Source organism: Ranitomeya variabilis, chromosome 1 (assembly GCF_051348905.1).
Source record: "Ranitomeya variabilis isolate aRanVar5 chromosome 1, aRanVar5.hap1, whole genome shotgun sequence".
In the NCBI taxonomy this organism is placed as follows: domain Eukaryota; kingdom Metazoa; phylum Chordata; class Amphibia; order Anura; family Dendrobatidae; genus Ranitomeya; species Ranitomeya variabilis.
The window spans coordinates 448,455,952-448,477,408 of record NC_135232.1 but is presented as its reverse complement, the minus strand read 5'-3'; positions in this window follow the sequence as shown (position 1 = coordinate 448,477,408).

Sequence of the window (21,457 nt, the reverse complement as noted above, 5' to 3'; positions counted from 1 at the left end):
TAGCAAGTTACACACTACGGCAAAACAAATATTTCACAATAGAAATAAGACCAGTTTAGGAAATCTACTTATATATTTTTGTGCAGCGCTGTCAGATATTTGCTTGTAAACATGGTGGTTACTAAAATAAGTGATAAAGGAATTTGAATAGTAACTTGGTAATTTGAAATTACTGAAGTGTAAGGTCATAAAGGCTACAAAACCAGTTAGTCCATGAGCCGGGCCAGATATCGGTACCACCCGGAGTGACTAATTTTCTTTGGTATTTTTAGGTAGATGCATGTCTGTAGTTTATTTTTTGATATGATAGCCCTTACATATACGTAGCTTATTAACCCCTTCAGCCCTAGGCCTATTTGTACCCAAGTGCCTAAGCCAATCTGACCTGTGCCACTTCATGGGCTAATAACTTTGGAACGCTTTCACCTATCCAAGCCATTCTGAGATTGTTTTCTCGTGACATATTGTACTTCACGTCAGTGCTAAATGGGAGTCAATATATTTTACCTTTCTATATAAAAAAATGCTAAATATTCGGAAATTTTGGAAAAATCGGCAATTTTTTAACTTTGAAATTCTCTGCTTTTTACAAAAATACTGATACCCCCCATAATAGTTATTAATTTACACTCCCCACATGTTTACTTCATATTGGCATCATTTTGAAAATGAAACCTTATTGTTTTACGACGTAATAGGGCTTATAGTTTTATGCGCAATTTTTCACATTTACAGCAAAACCCACTTTTCAAAGGACCAAGTCACTTCTGAAGTCACTTTAAGGGGCTTACATAACAGAAACCACCCATAAATTACCCCATTTTGCAAACTACACCCCTCAAGCTGTTCAAAACTCATTTTTAAAAACTGTTAACCCTTTAGGTGTTCCACAGGAATTTTAGCAGAATGAAGGCGAAATTTCAAAATTTCATTTTTTTTCCAGATATTACATTGTAATCCAATTTTACCTGCAACCTAGCAAGGGTTAACGGCAAACCCAAACTTGGTTACCCTAATTCTGCAGTTTATAGAAACACCCCACATGTACTCGTAAACTAAAGTATGGGCACACAGCACAGCTCAACACGGAAGGAGCGCTATGTGGTTTTTGGGTGGCGGATTCACTGGAAGAAATCTAGGGGGCCATGTCACATTTGAAGGCTGCCTGAGGTACCCCCACAGTGGAAACCCCAAAAAGTGACCCTATTTTGGAAACTACACCCCCAAGGAATCTTTTAGGGGGTATAGTGACCACTTTGACCCAACCAGTGTTTCACAGTAGTTGGAAACACTTGGTTGAGAAAATGGAAAAAGTGCATTTTTTACATGAAGGTGTCATTTTAGGCTTCCACACAATCTGTAATCTCCTCTCTATCATAGGGAACAGATTTCAGGATGCAGGCCTTAGAGATCTGTGTGTTGAATCCGGTGTAATCGCTGAAGGATCAGTGTCTGGAGTGATGGACGGCCGGAGGTACAACAGAGCAGTGAGACTACACAAGCTGGTCTATGAAGCACTTATGAGGCTTGCATGGAAAAACTTCCTTCCATGGCTAGAAGAAAACCATGCAAGGGACCTTCACCATCTGGATGAAACACTGAAGAACATCACAAACTTTCGCATCAGTGTGTCGCAGGGATCCTTCGAAAAGCTCTTGGATAATGAATCTTGCACACTTACCCTGAAGCTCTTTCAAGTTTATCTTGAGACCCTCAGAAATGAACAACTCTCAGCATTCTGGATGTCATACTTGGACATGGTCGAGACCATGCTGGCCCTGGTTCGAGCTTCAAGAGAAGGCAACTGGATGCTTCACCTAGGAGCAATCCGACAGATGATACCATGGTGTTTTGCCTATGACAAGGTAAACTATGCCCGATACCTAACCTATTACTATGCCACAATGTCTCGGCTGCCCATAGAACACCCAGAGGTCCATGAATACTTCATGCAAGGTGGCTTTTCGGTCCAGATCGGTAGCAAGAATCCTTTTGGACGAATTCCTGTGGACCAGACCATTGAAGAGACAATCAACAAAGACACCCAGACACCAGGGGGCACAAAAGGCTTCAGCCTCAAAGTTGGAGCTGTTTCCAGGTTCTACCTGACATCAGAGTACCGCAGTATGTACTTGAGGCAGCTGAGGGCCCTGGTAGGCCAACAATATACTGACTTCAGCCATTCAGACCTACAGGTGTCTAGGATTAGAAGAGATGAAGCCGATGTCCAATCTTTCGTTCAACTGCTGGAGACAGGTTGGGTGAACCCCTTCAACAAAGAGCATAATGGTGAACTTATCAGTTTGTCAACAGCGACTGTAGCACCACCAGATGTAGCCAAAGACCTTCAAGGGGCATACAGTATAGGAGAGGATGCATATCAAACATTCAAGGATGAGCGTTTGGGTACCGATAAGCCAACTACATTGTTTCATGACAAGATGACGAAGAACAAACTTAAAACGTTCTCTAACATCCAAATGAAGACACGCAGACAAGGTCTTGGCAAGGAGGTAATTTTGAAGGCTGACAGAAACCTATTTGGCCAGATGATACTTGTAGCTGAGAACAGAAAGCTACAAATGAGTGATGTCTTGACTCATCCCCTGGGTCCATTGCCATGGGCACTTGCCAATGGTGATGGGTCTATCCGCAAGACCAACAAGGCTGCCCTCGCAAGGGAGTTGGAGAGGAATGCTCGTCCTGCAGAAGTGATCCCCGAGCCCTCTGCAACCATCATTGATGGGATGAGCCTGGTTCAGAAACTGAAGGGAAACAATGCAACATTTGGCCAGCTAGCAGGCACAGCAATGAGTCGCGCTATCCATGAGGGTGCTAAGAGCAAGCGCATTGATATTGTCTTTGACGTCTACAAGGAGACATCCATCAAAGATACAGAAAGAGTCAACAGATATGAAGGCACAGGGATCCATTTCAAGAACATTCAACATGGGCACAACATCCAGCAGTGGAAAAAGCTTCTAAGTAGTTCCTCCAACAAGGCAAGTCTCATAAAGTTTCTGGTAGAAGAATGGAAGGCGAAACACCACAGGGAGAAGCTTGAGGAGAAGGAGCTGTATGTCACATGTGAGCAGCTCTGCTTTAAGATCACCAAAGAACAGTGGGAAGAGGCTGCTGACCTTAAGTCAAATCAAGAAGAAGCAGACACACGCCTCCTTCTCCATGCTCTTCATGCAGCAGAATCTGGTTACAAGTCGGTCATCATCACTTCGGAGGATACTGATGTCATGGTCCTGTGTCTGGGCATGTGCCACAAAATCCCATCCCACCTGTTCCAGAAATGCGGTACACAGAACCGGACAAGATTCCTGGATATCACCACTCTGAGCCGAACATTGGGAGGCAGCGTATGTGATTCATTGATTGGTATGCATGCATTTACAGGCTGTGACACCGTCAGTGCATTCGCTGGCCGTGGGAAGATGACGACACTCAAGCAGTTGAAGATGAACAAGACATACCAGGATGCCTTTCAGGAAGTTGGTCGTTCATGGGAAGTGTCTACCGAACTTTTTGAGAAGTTACAGGAAATCACCTGCCACATGTACCTGCCAACTACCCAAACAACTGAGGTAAACAGGCTCCGTTACCAGCTGTTCTGTGCCAGACGTGGAGTGGTAGAGTCAAGTCAACTCCCTCCTTGCCAGGACTGCCTTTTCATGCATGCACTGCGTGCAAACTACCAGGCTGCGATCTGGAGGAGAAGTCTGCAGAGCCAGCCATGGGTTGCAAACCCAACAGACTGCGGTTGGATGATAGATAACGACGGAAAGCTTGTTGTCAAGTGGATGCAAGGGGCACCAGCACCAGAAGCTATTATACAGCTACTGTCCTGCAAGTGTGTGCGGTCATGTGAACTTCCTCAGTGTACTTGCCTCAGCAATGGCCTGAAGTGCACAGACATGTGCAGATTACAGACATGCCAGAACAAGGGTACTGAAGACGAGCCAGTAGAACAACAGTCAGATTCAGAGTCCGATGTTGAAGATATTATGGAGTAACATATATATATATATATATATATATATATATATATATATATATATATATATATATGCACATGACATGTTCAGTGTGTATTTACATAACTTGGATTAAATTTTGTTACAAATACTACATCTAGTCACTCCGGGTGGTACCGATATCGTCATATTTGGTTCTTGGCTCATGCTAAAATTCCTGTGGAACACCTAAAGGGTTAACAGTTTTTAAAAATGAGTTTTGAACAGCTTGAGGGGTGTAGTTTGCAAAATGGGGTAATTTATGGGTGGTTTCTGTTATGTAAGCCCCTTAAAGTGACTTCAGAAGTGACTTGGTCCTTTGAAAAGTGGGTTTTGCTGTAAATGTGAAAAATTGCGCATAAAACTATAAGCCCTATTACGTCGTAAAACAATAAGGTTTCATTTTCAAAATGATGCCAATATGAAGTAAACATGTGGGGAGTGTAAATTAATAACTATTATGGGGGGTATCAGTATTTTTGTAAAAAGCAGAGAATTTCAAAGTTAAAAAATTGCCGATTTTTCCAAAATTTCCGAATATTTAGCATTTTTTTATATAGAAAGGTAAAATATATTGACTCCCATTTAGCACTGACGTGAAGTACAATATGTCACGAGAAAACAATCTCAGAATGGCTTGGATAGGTGAAAGCGTTCCAAAGTTATTAGCCCATGAAGTGGCACAGGTCAGATTGGCTTAGGCACTTGGGTACAAATAGGCCTAGGGCTGAAGGGGTTAATAAGCTACGTATATGTAAGGGCTATCATATCAAAAAATAAACTACAGACATGCATCTACCTAAAAATACCAAAGAGAATTAGTCACTCCGCTTGGTACCGATATCGTCAAATTTGGTTCTTGGCTCATGGACTAAGTAAGGTTTTTTATATTTTTACCATTACATTTTAAATGTTTTATATTTTTACCATTACATTTTTAAATTGCATTTATATCTTTAATTATTTTTTCTGGTGAGGTTTGGAAATGTTCAAGATGCCAGACTGGGTTTAAAGGAAACTTGTCACATCCAGAAACATTATTCCTCTGCAGGTATAGTGGTAAACTGCAGGTAAATAGCTTTAAAGAGAATCAGTCAGCAGGTTTTTGCTACCCTATCTGAGCACAGCATGATGCAGAAGTAGAGACCCTGATTCTAGAGATGTATCACTTGCATGGCCGTGTGTTGAATTTTTGATAAAATCTCAGCTTTATCTGCTGCAGATCTAGCAGTTCTCTGAATGGTGAGCTCTGTATAACCTCACCCACTCCACTAATTGTCAGCTTTCTGTGTACACTGGGCATAGGCAGAAAGCTGTCAGCCAGTAGTGCGAGTGAGGCTATCCAAAGCACATAAATATGAAGGACTACCTGGCAGCAGGTTTCCTGGTCCTCTAATGATAATTTCCTGTTGATAAAACAGTGATTTTATGAAAACTGCAAGCAGTCCAGTAAATGACACATAGCTGGAATCAGGGTCTTTATCTCTACATTATGCTACCGGTTTCCCTTTAAATTCTGTATCACTGGCTTTCTGGAGGTACAAATAGAAGACGAAAATGTAATTTTATTCTCTCTGCAGCTGCTCATTTCCAGTCATTGGGGTGGTGCAGGGAGCAGTTGCACAGTGACTATACATTGAATGCTTTTGTTGTAATCTCCTGCACATTTATTTACAGTCTGCTTTGCACAAATACACTGTACACATATATACTGATGGGCGAACCCCTGGATGTTCGAGTCCAGTGGATTCAGCCGAACAGTTAAAAAAAGTTCAGTTTGGGTACCAGAATTCAGATGAATGGGGGTAATGAACATCTATTGTTTGCCACACTGTCAACAAACACTGCCTCTGATTTGTTCAATCATTACCGCCAGTCAGAGAGCTGCGGTTCCCACGCAGTCAGATGACAGTGTGAGCCAGCACTGTAACCGGCGGTAAAATTTTACCTCTGGTCACAGACATGTCAGCTGATAAGAGAGTACTAACTCCTATCAGCGACACCTGCTGCTGCTAATAACAGCGAGATCAGGCACAGCTGATGGGAGTATTCATGAGCTGGTGCCTGAGCTATAAATAAACACTTTTTTTTAAATGACGTAGGGTATTTCTATTTTTGATAACCAGCACAGCAAAACTGACAGCTGCAGGCTGCAACCCTAAGCTATCAGCTTTGTCATGGCTGGTTATCAAGAACAGAGGGATCCCCACTTTTTTATTTTAATTATTTCAATAAATAATTTAAAAAACTGGTGTGGGGTCCCACATCTTTGACAACCAGCCAAGCTAAAGCAGACAGCTGGAGGCTGCTATTCTCAGGCTGGTAAGAGGTCATGGATATTGGCTCTCGCAGCTAAAAATAGCAGCCGGTAGCCACCCCAGAAAATGTGCATCAATTAGATGCGCCAATTCTGGCGCTTTGTTCGGCTCTACCACTTGCTCTGTGGCGGTGGCAAGTGGGGTTCATATTTGTGGAGTTTATGTCCCCTTTGTATTTTCAGGTGACATCAAGCCCAGCAGTTAGGAATGGAGAGGCATCTAAATGACACCTCTCATTACTAACCCTATAGTCATATTGTCAGTAAAAAATACCCTTTATTTGAAATAAAAATACACACCATTTTACAAATTTATTTCAAAATATCAAACACAGTTATACTCACCTTACACTCATTCCTTTGATGCCCTGGTCCCCTGTTGAAAACATAAAATAATAAACAGCAAAAATACTTAGCGCCCAGTCCATTGATTGGTCTCCTGTAAAAAAAACAAAAAAAAAACATTATCCCTCACCTGTCCGACATACTATCCCATGCCATCATCCATGTCTGCAATAATTGGTTTTCAACCTGGACGGTGCCAAGATACGACCGTCCAGGGTGAAAACCACAGAAGAATGAGCTGCTGCATCAGTGACTAGCGGTTATTTCATCGAGGTTACCACAGGTCACTGAGGCTGTGTTCCCAGCTCACTTCAGTGTGAACCAGGCCGATGAACTGTGGTAACCTCAGTGAGTTTGTAACAACCCTGTCGGCATCACTGCATGGCCTCCCATTTCCCACCTGCTGTATACTTACTCACTGCTCCAGGTCATGCTGTGAGTTCTGTCTGCTGCTGGCTCCATGTTGTGTACCTCATGTCTGCTCTTTGCATACTTCCTGGCTGTGTGAATAAGGCATCATCACCGCCGGCACTTCCTGAGTCTTATGGAGATGGTGTGCACCTTCCTAAGGTATCCCCAGCCAATTGCCATGAAGCCTCAGATACTTAAGACAGGCGTCTCCTGAGGAAGTCATAATGAAATGTGCGTTGGGGACCGGACATTTACTGCACAACAGCCTGTAACATTGGTAAGGTTTATTATACTCCTCCTTACAATATGTTGCCTGATAGCTTGGCGGAATCTCACTGCATTTGACTTATGCACTCGCACCTTAATATAATACAGTGCTGCTATTAGTATTTTATTCTATTTGTAGGCATGTTTTTCACCCCTATGCCATGATTACTATAAGGACGTATACCTAAAATAATCTATGGGGCAGGGTGTTAATGGAGGTTCCATTCTGCTCTTGCTCCGTGCTCTGCGGTTCCATCCTGTTCTCACTCCGTTCTCTGTGGTTCCATCCTGCTCTCGCTCCGCACTCTGGGGTTCCGTCCTGCTCTCGCTCCACGCTCTGCGGTTCCATCCTGCTCTCGATCCGCGCTCTTCGGTTCTGCCCTGCTCCGCACCTTGCGGTTCTGCCCTGCTCCGCTCCTAGCGGCTCTGTACTGCTCTGCTCCTTGTGGTTCTGCCCTGCCCCGCTCCTTGCGGTTCTGCTCTGCTCTCGTTCCGCACCTCGCGGGTCTTTGTCCTGCAGTCTGAACAGGTCTCTACCTGTTCCCATATATCTCTCATACCTGTCTGTGTTCCTGTCCTCCCTGAATCTGTCCCTTCTCCTCCAGTGTGAACAGGTTCCTACCTGTTTCCATATACTACGCATACCTGTCTATGTTCCTTTCTTACCCGTACCGGTTCCACTCCCATTAGCTGTGCATGCTTGCCAGTGTCTTAGCCGTGCCCGCCTGTCTGTCAGTGTCTCAGTTGTGCCCGCCTGTCTGCCAATGTCTCAGCCATGTCCGCCTATCTGCCAGTGTCTCAGTCGTGCCGGCCTGTCTGTCAGCGTTCCGTTCCCTAGTGGGATCAGCAGTCACAGCCAGACTCCACCCTGGAGTGGTACCTGGTAGCTACCTGCCGCATAAGCCTGACCTCACCATCAGAGGCTCCAGTGAACACCAAGGAAGCTGCTTAGTCACGCCCCTTCCAGGGTAGTCTGGTTTGTGGCACAGTGGGGCCTAACCCCCCATGCTCATGCCAACCAGTCAGGGCGCGAGCGTTACAGTGATCACTACTAGAACTGTGAGATAAAGTTTCATAGTGCAGTGCTGGCTCAGTGAGTTCACTGCAGTTCACCGTTCACCCAACACTAGTTTGAACCTATACACAGCCTCCAAATGCAGTACATGCTCCTCACAGCCTCCGTATGCTGCCTCCATATGCAGTATATCGTTCCTTAGCCCTTCTATACAGCCTCCATATAGAGTACTTCACTCCTGAGCCCATGTATACTGCCTCCATATGTAATACATCGCTCCCAAGCCCCTGTATACAGCTTCTATATGTAGTATATGCTCCTCAAACCCTGTATAAAGCACTCTTCTAAACATCACTCCTCAGCCCCTGTATACTTAGGCAGCGTTCCTCTGTAGCTCATTTCATATGTTGATCCGGTGTTCCTCTCTGGCAAGGAGAAAGAGATTTGTTATCAGACGTATATAGTGTGCCTCTGCCTGCTCACGTACAACTCTTCATGATAAGGCTGGAAATGTAAAGTTACAGCACTGCTGAGGGATGATCTGGGCTGCTGGGTGCCTCAGCAGCTCTGTACCTTGCATTAAATCACCTGCAGTCACAATACCATAGCATCTTACAAAGTGTTATGTGACCGAAGTGGGTAGTGTAATGCAGGGTGTAGCGCCGAGGAGACACCCAGCGGTGGGGCATTCATGGGCAGTTACTAGGAGACTGGCCCAGGGGGTATTTGCCCCTAAGTTCCCTGGCCCAGCCTGGCCCTGGTGAGAAGTTCTCTTTAAGTATAAGGTTTCAGCTTTATTTTCCTTTATTAAGATGAAAATGATCTACAGATATAAATATGAGATCAAAAATAGGAAGACTTTCGGAAGTTAGTGAATATCATCTGTGCATTAAAGAACCACTAAATTTTCTTCACATGACATGGTGATTTTGGCAGAGCATATAAACACTACATACCATTGACTGCAATTTTATGATTATGTATTGCAACATACCAGAACATAGAACAGCTTATGTACATATTATTTCCCCCATATTTCTTTCAATTTTAAGTGAATTTTGGAGCAGGAAATCATGTTAAATGGCTGACTGACATTTATTAGATTTTTATATTTAATATACTTTTTATGTGTTGATGAAGAAATACAGCGCAACAATGTGTTAGCTAGAACTGCCTTGAAATACTTTTGTAGCAGATTCCATGTGAATTACCTGGGGAAGGGGGACCATAAATCATGATAATCCCATGGGAAAGGCAACTATATGAAAATGTATGAATACATTTTATGATCCAAAAAAAAGGGTTTAATTAAAAATGATACTTATCAAATTATTATGATTTATTATTATTATAGTGCCATTTATTACATGGCACTTTACATGTGAAAAAGGGTATATGTAGTAAAAAAACAAGTACAATAATCTTGAACAAAACAAGCCACTGTCTGGTACTGAGCCGGCGAGGACTCACAGTCTACAAGGGATGGGTGAGAATACAGTAGGTGAGGGGAGAGCTGATCATGCAGCGGTATGTTAGAAAGAGGGTTACTGCAGGTTGTAGGCTTGTCGGAAGATATAGGTCTTTAGGTTCCTTTTGAAGGTTTTCACAGTAGGAGAGACTTTGATATGTTGGGCTAGAGAGTTCCAGAGTAGTGGGGATGCAAGGGAAAAATCTTAAATGTGATTGTGGGAAGAGGAGATAAAAGGAGAGTAGAGAAGGAAATCTTGTGAGGATCGGAGCATGCGTGCAGGTAAGTACTGGTGGACTATGTCACAGATGTATGGAGTAGATTGGTTGTGAAAGGCTTTGTATGCCATGGTTAGGGTTTTAAAGAGCACTGCAGGAGAGAAAAAGCACAATAGGGTCTTGTTCGATGGAGATTTCAAATGTACATTAGGAATGCACTCACCTATTTTGGAGAAAATATCGCATAACAAACTCATCAGAGTTTTGACAGCTGCCGCAGATCCATTAGGTCAGCCCGTGACCAAGTCAGAATATTCAATCTAGAAGTTTTGTGGTTAACATCTGCACTGCTGTAAAGATGAATGTCCAGGTGTATTGAAGATAAAAATGATGGTTTATTCTCAATGCGTTTTAAAGTCACTAGAACTTCTTCCTCAGGAGATGCTTTCATCTTTACAGCAGTGCGGATGTTAAACACAAAACTCCTGGAATTAATATGGTTAGGGTTTTGAAATGGAATCTCTGGGCAGTGAGGAGCCAGTGAAGGGATTGACAGAGAAAAGAAGCCAGGGAATAGTGGGGGGACAGGTGGATTAGTCAGACAGCAAAGTTTAGGATAAATAGGAGGGGTGTGAGAGTGTTAGAAGGGATGGATTTGATAGATAGGTCTGTTGGAGGGATGTCAAGTGAGATAGGGGAAAGATTACCAATTCTGTTTTGTCCATGTTAAGTTTTAGAAATCTAGCAATGAAGGATCAGATAACGGACAAACATTGTAGGATTCTGATTAGTTAGGAGGTGATATCGGGTCCAGAGAGGTAGATTTGTGTATCATCAGCATAGAGATGATATTGAAAGCTGTGAGACTCTATGAACTGTCCCAGGCCAAAGGTGTAGATGGAGAAGAGCAGGGGTCCTAGAACTGAACACTGGGGGACACCGACAGATAGGGGGCAAGATGAAGAGGTGGTTTTGAGTGGGAGACACTGAATATCTTTTCTGTTAGATATGAAGAGATCCAGGATAAGGCCAGGTCTGTGATGCCAAGAGATGAGAGAATCTGTAGTAAGAGGGAATGGTCCCTGTGTCATAGGTAGAGGATAGGTCCAGAAGGAGCAGGGCAGAGTAGTGTTGCTTGGATTTGGCAGTTAGTAGGTCATTGGTGACTTTAGTGAGGGCAATTTCAATGGAATTATGCAGGTGGAAACCAAATTGTAAGTGGTCAAAGAGGAAGCAGGAGGAGAAGTGTGAGGACAGTTTAAGATAGACGTGTTGTTTCAGTGTTTTTGAGGTATAGCTGAGAAGTCATATGGGGCAATAGCTAGACAGAGATGATGGGTTAAGGGAGGACTTTTTGAGGATGGTTGTAATCAAGGCATGTTTGAAGCAAGAGGGGAAAACACCAGTTGTTAGTGATAGCTTGAAGAAATGGGTTAGGGTAGGGACGAAGACTGTGGTAAGATTTGGGATGAGGTGGGATGGGATCAGGGCAAGTGCACAGGTGATGAGATGTGATCTGGAGAGTACAGAGGAAAGTTGACCTTCCGTAATGGCGGAGAAGCTGGTTTTGGAGGAGGAGAGCTGAGTATTTATGAGGAGGGGCTGTGGGAACTGTAGGCCAAAGCTTTCTCTGATGTTATCAATCTTCTGCTTGAAGAATGAGGCAAAGTCTTCATCTGAGATGAGAGGAGAGAATTGAAAGTATTGAGCAGCTGTTTAGGGCTGTGAGACAGGGAGGATATAAGAGAAGAGAAGTAGGTTTTAATCAAAGATTAAAACTATTTTACATAGAAAAACTTGTCAAATTTCATACTAACCACTATCGAGGTAATAAATTATGAATATAGTTAATAAAATTACTGAGTTACTCTCACTAAAAAGGCCTTAACCATACTAGACCAAGAGAGATATACAGGTGCTTCTCACAAAATTTGAATATCATCAAAAAGTTAATTTATTTCAGTTCTACAATACAAAAAGTGAAACTCATATAGAGTCATTACAAACAGAGTCATCTATTTCAAGTGTTTATTTCTGTTAATGTTGATGATTATGGCTTACAGCCAATGAAAACACAAAACTCATTACCTCAGTAAGTTAGAATACTTAACAAAAAAACACATGCAAAAGATTCCTAAGTGTTTAAAAAGGTCCCTTAGTCTGTTTCAGTAGGCTCCACAATCATGGGGAAGACTACTGACTTGACAGATGTACAGAAGGCAGTCACTGACACACTCCACAAGAAGGGTAAGCCACAAAAGGTCATTGCTAAAGAAGCTGGCTGTTCACAGAGTGCTGTTTTTAAGTATATTAAAGGAAAGTTGAGTGGAAGGAAAAAGTGTGGTAATTTACTGAGATAATGAATTTTGTGTTTTTATTAGCTGTAAGCCATAATCATCAACATTAACAGAAATAAACACTTGAATTAGATCACTGTTTGTAATGACTCCATATAATATATGAGTTTCACTTTTCCTATTGAAGAACTGAAAGAAATTAACTTTTTGATGATATTCAAATTTTGTGAGAACCACCTGTATTTCCTCTTTTTGGAAATGAACCATTTAATATCATCAGTATCTCAACATAATGCACGTACCTCTTAGTACATTGATTGTAAATAGCAATATTCAGTGTTTAAAGGGACTCTCACCTGAATTTTGAGGGAACAATTTTCAGCCATAGAGGCGGGGTTTTCGGGTGTTTGATTCACCCTTTCCTTACCCACTGGCTGCATGCTGGCTGAAATATTGGATTGAAGTTCATTCTCTGTCCTCCGTAGTACATGCCTGCACAAGGCAATCTTGCCTTACGCAGGCGTGTACTATGGAGGACAGAGAATGAACTTCAATCCAATATTGCAGCCAGCATGCAGCCAGCGGGTAAGGAAAGGGTGAATCAAACACCCGAAAACCCCGCCCATATGGCTAAAGATTGTTCCCTCCAAATTCAGGTGACAGTGTCCCTTTAATAAAGTGCAGGCTACTGGTGGTGGAAGTGAGCAAAATTTTGGTCTGATTAGTAACCTACCAATACAATGTTACTGTTCATTTCCAGATATATCAGTAATACAGCCTTGTGCTTGAGCATAGGATAAGGTTTTGAATGGCTTTTTATTGAAATTAGCATTTTTTTTAATATACTTTTTTATTTTTACTTATATTACCGTATTTTCCGACGTATAAGACGACTGGGCGTATAAGACGACGCCCCAACTTTTCCAGTTAAAATATAAAATCTTCTTAAAAGTTGGGGGTCTTCTTATATGCCATGTGTCGTCTTATAGGACCGGTGGCTAATGTGCTTTTTGGGGGGGAGTGGTCCCGATGACGAAGAGAGGGGGCGTCTCACAGGAAGTATGAGTGGAGTGAGTATGTGAGTGGAGTATCCCCCTATTACCTCATTGTGGGAGCGTGATCACCCACAGAGCACCCACGGCACGAAGAGGAGCCACCGCCGCTCACCAGCACAGAAACCCCACGCTGCCACAATGAGGTAATAGGGGGATACTCCACTCACACTTTCCTGTGAGATGCCCCCTCTCTTCGTCATCGGGACCACTCCCCCCCACCCACCATATGCACATTGGTCTGCACCCGGCGTATAAGACGACCTCTGACTTTTAAGAAGATTTTCAGGGGTTAAAAAGTCGTCTTATACACCGGAAAATACGGTATGTTATATTTTGTTAATTTTTATTATTTATATTATAAGGGATAAACAGTAAGGCTATGTGCACACTTTGCGGGGTCCTCTGCGGGTTCTCCCGCAGCGGATTTGATAAATCTGCAGGGCAAAACCGCTGCGGTTATCCCTGCAGATTTATCACGGTTTGTTTTGCGGTTTCCGCTGCGGGTTTACTCCTATACTATTGATGCTGCATATGCAGCAATATGCAGCATCAATAGTAATGTAAAAAATAATTAAAAATGGTTATACTCACCCTCTGATCTCCTCGGCGCTGCACGCGGCGGTCCGGCTCCATAGATGCTGTGCGAGAAGGACCTTCGTGACGTCACGGTCATGTGACCGCGGTGTCATCACGGTCATGTGACCGTGACGTCACCGCAGGTCCTGCTCGCACAGCAACCCTGATACCGGACGTCCGGTGAGTATAGCATTATTTTTTATTTTAATTCTTTTTTTTTTACACTAATATGGGTCCCAGGGCCTGGAGGAGAGTCTCCTCTCCTCCACCCCGGGTACCATCTGCACATTATCTGCTTACTTCCCACATCGTGGGCACAGCCCCATGCGGGAAGTTAGCGGATCAATGCATTCCTATGGGTGCAGAATCGCTGCGATTCTGCACAAAGAAGTGACATGCTGCGGAATGTAAACCGCTGCATTTCTGCGCGGTTTTTCCCGCAGCATGTGCACAGCGGATTGCTGTTTCCATAGGGTTTACATGTAAATGTAAACGCTATGGAAACTGCTACGGACCCGCAGCATCAAAATTGCCGCGGTTCCGTGGTAAAAACCGCAAAGTGTGAACATGGCCTAAAGGAATTTTTGCTGTAGTAAATTAGTACTGAGCTGCTCTATTATACTTCCTACTTCTAACGAATAAGGAAATTGTTGCATTTTATGGGGCATTCTTAGCCTTTAGCTATCCTGATATTTATCAGTTTTGATTGAACAAGGTTACATAAAATGTGCCTTATCCCATGACCTCACATTTTTCATGAATACATGTCATAGCTGTCAGTATACTAGTTTTGGTTTCATATAGTGGTTTACATTACTGGCATTATTTTCTAATCCATTCATGATTAACTTACATGAGAGAAGCTTTCATGCTATTAAAGGAACGCTGAATATCTGTTTAAACCTAGAAGAATCTAAAAAAGCAATTAGGTAAAAATAATATTAACGTGCATATAAATATAAATATATACAGTGGGGCAAAAAAGTATTTAGTCATTCAGCAATAGTGCAAGTTCCACCACTTAAAAAGATGAGAGGCGTCTGTAATTTACATCATAGGTAGACCTCAACTATGGGAGACAAACTGAGACTAAAAAATCCAGAAAATCACATTGTCTGTTTTTTTATCATTTTATTTGCATATTATGGTGGAAAATAAGTATTTGGTCAGAAACAAAATTTCATCTCAATACTTTGTAATATATCCTTTGTTGGCAATGACAGAGGTCAAACGTTTTCTGTAAGTCTTCACAAGGTTGCCACACACTGGTGTTGGTATGTTGGCCCATTCCTCCATGCAGATCTCCTCTAGATCAGTGATGTTTTTGGCTTTTCGCTTGGCAACACGGACTTTCAACTCCCTCCAAAGGTTTTCTATAGGGTTGAGATCTGGAGACTGGCTAGGCCACTCCAGGACCTTGAAATGCTTCTTACGAAGCCACTCCTTCGTTGCCCTGGCGGTGTGCTTTGGATCATTGTCATGTTGAAAGACCCAGCCACGTTTCATCTTCAATGCCCTTGCTGATGGAAGGAGGTTTGCACTCAAAATCTCACGATACATGGCCCCATTCATTCTTTCATGTACCCGGATCAGTCGTCCTGGTCCCTTTGCAGAGAAACAGCCCCAAAGCATGATGTTTCCACCACCATGCTTTACAGTAGGTATGGTGTTTGATGGATGCAACTCAGTATTCTGTTTCCTCCAAACACGACAAGTTGTGCTTCTACCAAACAGTTCCAGTTTGGTTTCATCAGACCATAGGACATTCTCCCAAAACTCCTCTGGATCATCCAAATGCTCTCTAGCAAACTTCAGACGGGCCCGGACATGTACTGGCTTAAGCAGTGGGACACGTCTGGCACTGCAGGATCTGAGTCCATGGTGGCGTAGTGTGTTACTTATGGTAGGCCTTGTTACATTGGTCCCAGCTCTCTGCAGTTCATTCACTAGGTCCCCCCGCGTGGTTCTGGGATTTTTGCTCACCGTTCTTGTGATCATTCTGACCCCACGGGGTGGGATTTTGCGTGGAGCCCCAGATCGAGGGAGATTATCAGTGGTCTTGAATGTCTTCCATTTTCTAATTATTGCTCCCACTGTTGATTTCTTCACTCCAAGCTGGTTGGCTATTGCAGATTCAGTCTTCCCAGCCTGGTGCAGGGCTACAATTTTGTTTCTGGTGTCCTTTGACAGCTCTTTGGTCTTCACCATAGTGGAGTTTGGAGTCAGACTGTTTGAGGGTGTGCACACGTGTCTTTTTATACTGATAACAAGTTTAAACAGGTGCCATTACTACAGGTAATGAGTGGAGGAAAGAGGAGACTCTTAAAGAAGAAGTTACAGGTCTGTGAGAGCCAGAAATCTTGATTGTTTGTTTCTGACCAAATACTTATTTTCCACCATAATATGCAAATAAAATGATAAAAAAAACAGACAATGTGATTTTCTGGATTTTTTTTTCTCAGTTTGTCTCCCATAGTTGAGGTCTACCTATGATGTAAATTACAGACGCCTCTCATCTTTTTAAGTGGTGGAATTTGCACTATTGCTGACTGACTAAATACTTTTTTGCCCCACTGTATATAGATATATATATATATACATATATATATATATAGAAAAAACTTTTTGCTTCTCCAGCAATCAGTCCAATGGTAGAGTAAAATATACCTTTTATTTATCCATTAAAAAGTTCTAGATTTCTTCAGTAACAATATTGCATACATTCAATCCCTTATAAGGACTGATCGCTGGAGAAGCAAAAAGTTTTTTCTTTACATGTGTGGATTTATCCCAATCCGTTTTCTGTGTGAACTGTAACCACAGGTTGGATGTATTCCTGTTTCTTCAAAGCGGTGAGCTGGCTTTGCCAAAAACCCTTTATTTATATACATATATACACTCACCGGCCACTTTATTAGGTACACCATGCTAGTAACGGGTTGGACCCCCTTTTGCCTTCAGAACTGCCTCAATTCTTCGTGGCATAGATTCAACAAGGTGCTGGAAGCATTCCTCAGAGATTTTGGTCCATATTGACATGATGGCATCACACAGTTGCCGCAGATTTGTCGGCTGCACATCCCAAAGATGCTCCATACAAGGCAGGATGGATCCATGCTTTCATGTTGTTTACGCCAAATTCTGACCCTACCATCCGAATGTCGCAGCAGAAATCGAGACTCATCAGACCAAGCAACGTTTTTCCAATCTTCTACTGTCCAATTTCGATGAGCTTGTACAAATTGTAGCCTCCGTTTCCTGTTCTTAGCTGAAAGGAGTGGTACCCGGTGTGGTCTTCTGCTGCTGTAGCCCATCTGCCTCAAAGTTCGACGCACTGTGCGTTCAGAGATGCTCTTAGGCCTACCTTGGTTGTAACGGGTGGCGATTTGAGTCACTGTTGCCTTTCTATCAGCTCGAACCAGTCTGCCCATTCTCCTCTGACCTCTGGCATCAACAAGGCATTTCCGCCCACAGAACTGCCGCTCACTGGATTTTTTTTCTTTTTCGGACCATTCTCTGTAAACCCTAGAGATGGTTGTGCGTGAAAATCCCAGTAGATCAGCAGTTTCTGAAATACTCAGACCAGCCCTTCTGGCACCAACAACCATGCCACGTTCAAAGGCACTCAAATCACCTTTCTTTCCCATACTGATGCTCGGTTTGAACTGCAGGAGATTGTCTTGACCATGTCTACATGCCTAAATGCACTGAGTTGCCGCCATGTGATTGGCTGATTAGATATTAAGTGTTAACAAGAAGTTGGACAGGTGTACCTAATAAAGTGGCCGGTTATATAAACAAATTCTGGGTGCAAAGCCCCTCAGGCATGTACCAAACCTTATAATGAGAGTCCAAAAAGTCAGAGGCAGCACACCATTGCAAATGAGTTCAAAAAGTGTTCAAGTTTAATAGCCCATCATGGCGACGTTTCAGCTCATAGAGAGACTTTCTCAAGCCTTGAGAAAGTCTCTCCATGAGCTGAAACGTCCCCATGATGAGCTATTAAACTTGAACACTTTTTGAACTCATTTGCAATGGTGTGCTGCCTCTGACTTTTTGGACTCTCTCTCTCTCTCTTTATATATATATATATATATATATATATATATATATATATATATATATATATATTTACTATCAATGAACCTGAAGTGAACCTACACTACATTAGGTAATTGGATAATTGTATATATACTATATAACTTCTCTTTCCAGTAAATGCAAACAAAGAGAGGAAAATGGAGTAGGCATAAACCACAAAGATGAAATAAAAGATTATGTTTATTCAAAAAAGTGCATAAAATATCAAATACCAAACAAAACGTCTTGAAGCAAAGGAGGAACAAATAGTATGGGGATGTACCATGAAAAATGTCATATACGGGATCAGAATCACCAGATAGTAATAAGATGTATATAGGTGATCAGTGGTGAGTGTAAATTAGCAGAAAGTTCCACACACTTTGTGAAGAAGATTCAGTATGTAGAAGAACACAAAAAAAGTAAAAAAAAAATGGGAGTACTGGTTACAGATGTGTCAGCATAAAGAAAAGTGCATACAGGGCAAATTTTGTAAATAATACCTACTCAAGTTAAGTAGATTACAATGCCCAGGTTTCCATGAATGCCCAAGGGTAACCACTAGTCACTAGTCAAAAATAAGATCTACCACTTACCCATGTTGTGCTGAAATGGAATGCCCCACACAGCCCTGACACGCGTTTCGCTATCACTTTCTCAAGAAGAGTTGCTTCTTTCCAGTAAATGACTGAATCTCTCACATTCATAATGAAAGTATGCAACTTATCTTTCTCAAAGAACAAAAGAAACTATCTTGCAAGTGCTACCTAGAAGAGAAAATTACTGTAAAAGTCATTGTCCAACCATTCCACTAGCCTTGGTACATGATCAGGATTAAATGACAATCTATAAGCCCTTCTACAGACTAGAATTGAACTGGTTGAGTGCGGCACCTGAGGAAACATGACCCTTGCTAATGTTGCATTGTTCTTTGAATGGATGAACATTGACTTAAGCCCCCATACACTTTAAATAACTGTTGGCCAAAAGATAGTTCGGCCGATCATTTGGCTTACTGCTTTCTTGCCCTCTCATGCACATGAGCCCTTGCTCTGCAGAGCGCTATGGTGTTTTCTATGAGAGAGCTATTATTAGACCTCTCTGGTGGCCAAATATGTCAAGGAGAACAAAAAGACCAGTAGTCTGAAATGGGAAATGTATTTTTAACTGCTATGACTATCATTCGTCTTGGTCTCCAATACATATTAGACTGTGGACATTTATAGTATAGCTACCTCTCCTAGATTTTACTTACGAGAGTTATTTTAATTCTGCGAGATATCTAATTTGCATACTTTTTTATATCCATGCAGCATTTCTTGTACCTATCCCCAATGGAAATAAGACAGATAAGTTTTCTACATAGCCAAAAGTATATAGACAACAGACAACAACATCAATAAATTTAGCAAGTAACATTTCATTCCAAAAGTATGAGCATTAGTCATTTTTAAAAGTCTTCAAGTACTTTAAAAATCATTAGTGTGGTCAGGCAATGATAAAGGGTAATAATAGAGATGAACAAATAAATTCGAGTGAAATCAAATTTGTCTTGAAAATTAGCAAGAATCCTCTGGCCGTTATATTTCTTGATCATAAAAGGCCATTAAAATCCTTATGCTCATCTCTCCATGTCACCTGTCCAGTCCTCGTCGCATCATCAGAATGCCTCTGCTCGCAATTAAATCCACAGGCTTCTCAAGTTATGCTGTGACTTCCGGGCTCAATGAGCCCCCGGAAGGGTTTTGCACAAGTGCGCGAAAAGTGTTGAAGTGACCGAGGGCAAGTTCGCCCATGTATATCCATGATCTGGCTCAGCAAAACTTCCACACTCAGATTCCATCTTAACAAACGTATCTTTACTGTTAAACATTTTCTTAACACAGCGGAACACAATAATAGACAGTACAAAATATACCTATTCACAGAAATAACGTGTAATAACAAACTTTCCCTCACTGTCCCTATCCACACGTTACCAGTCTCTTTGCTCCAGAAGATTATCTTCCCACGTCGCAGGCCTGTCTGTCTCTGCAGGGATTAAACAAAGCTCCGTCTCTCAGGTCCAGACTGTAGTCCTTGGGGTACGGCAGGTAGGGGTGGAATATTCGGCCTCTCAACAGAGGACCCGCTTACGGTTCGTGGGTTCAGGATCTGTGGAGATGTCACCGCTGAGTGAATATTCGGCCTCTCAACAGAGGACCCGCTTACAGTTCGTGGGTTCAGGATCTGGAAGTCAGCTTTCAAGGGAGAGGGATCATCCAGACAATCTGTTATATCGCATTCACAGGAGGGCACCAGCATACACAGACTTCTCTCTGCACAGACTGATTTCCCGGGCTCTTCTTCCTCTCTCCCTCCTTCCTGGTCACATGACATAACAGGGGGGAGCTTTGCAAATACAGTTTGTTTCTCTGTAATCACATTTGGCATAGGTATAACTTCTGGCCACACGGGGGCAGTGTCTGTCACAGATTCTTCTATGTCAATGATAACAGAACAGTCAGAGCCGGCCAGCTCATTACACGCCCCCCCACTTGAAGGTTGGCAGTCCCTGTCAACGACTGTCTCCAGGGCGGCGATGGCTGTGGAGGTTGTAGGACCCGGCTGTGAAGAGGGCCACACATATTGGTCTCTGTAGGACTGTCCCGGGGGCACTCCTGCGGTGGTCCTAGCTGTCCGCCTAACGGGTGCTAATCTCTCTCCCCGATCAGTCACTCCACTCTCTACCCCAGTCGGTAAGTCAGTCGAGGAGGTAAGGGTATCAGACGTGTCAGTCAGGCGAGCCGGGGTAGGTATGTCTTCTACCTCTACATCCCCGGTATCGGTGTCTCCCACAGTATTAGTGATATCCATCTCTCTAGGTATCACAGGAGGGGAGTCAGGCTGAGAACGGCAGGGGCGCAACATGTTACGGTGCTGTCTTGTCCTAGGTGGAACTCTTCTCTTCCAGCCGTACCATTCCCTCCAGGGGCGTCGTTCCTTCCAGTTAGCAGGACCCTCAGAGGGGTGAGTGGATCTCTGCCACCGCTCTTCTCGGGTAGGGCAATTTCTGGACATGTGTCCCACCTTTCTGCACGTCCAGCACTCACGTCTGCGTCTGTCTGGAGGACGCTTCAGCCTGTATCATCGACCTCGGCAGGGGACATCTGTCATCTGCAGTTGCTCTTCACCCCAGGTTACGGAGTTACACTCTGGGGCCACCACCGAAACCGCCTTCATGCTGCGTACCTCTCCTTTAACTCTTTCTGGCGGCTTCCGCATGTTATCTTGGGATAGGCCGCTGGTCCCCAGAACAGCAGTAAGGGCTTTCCCCAGACTCTCAATCTCCTCCCAGATTCTTCTTATCAGCCGCTGGTCTCTCTGTCGTTCTAGTGTTAACTGTG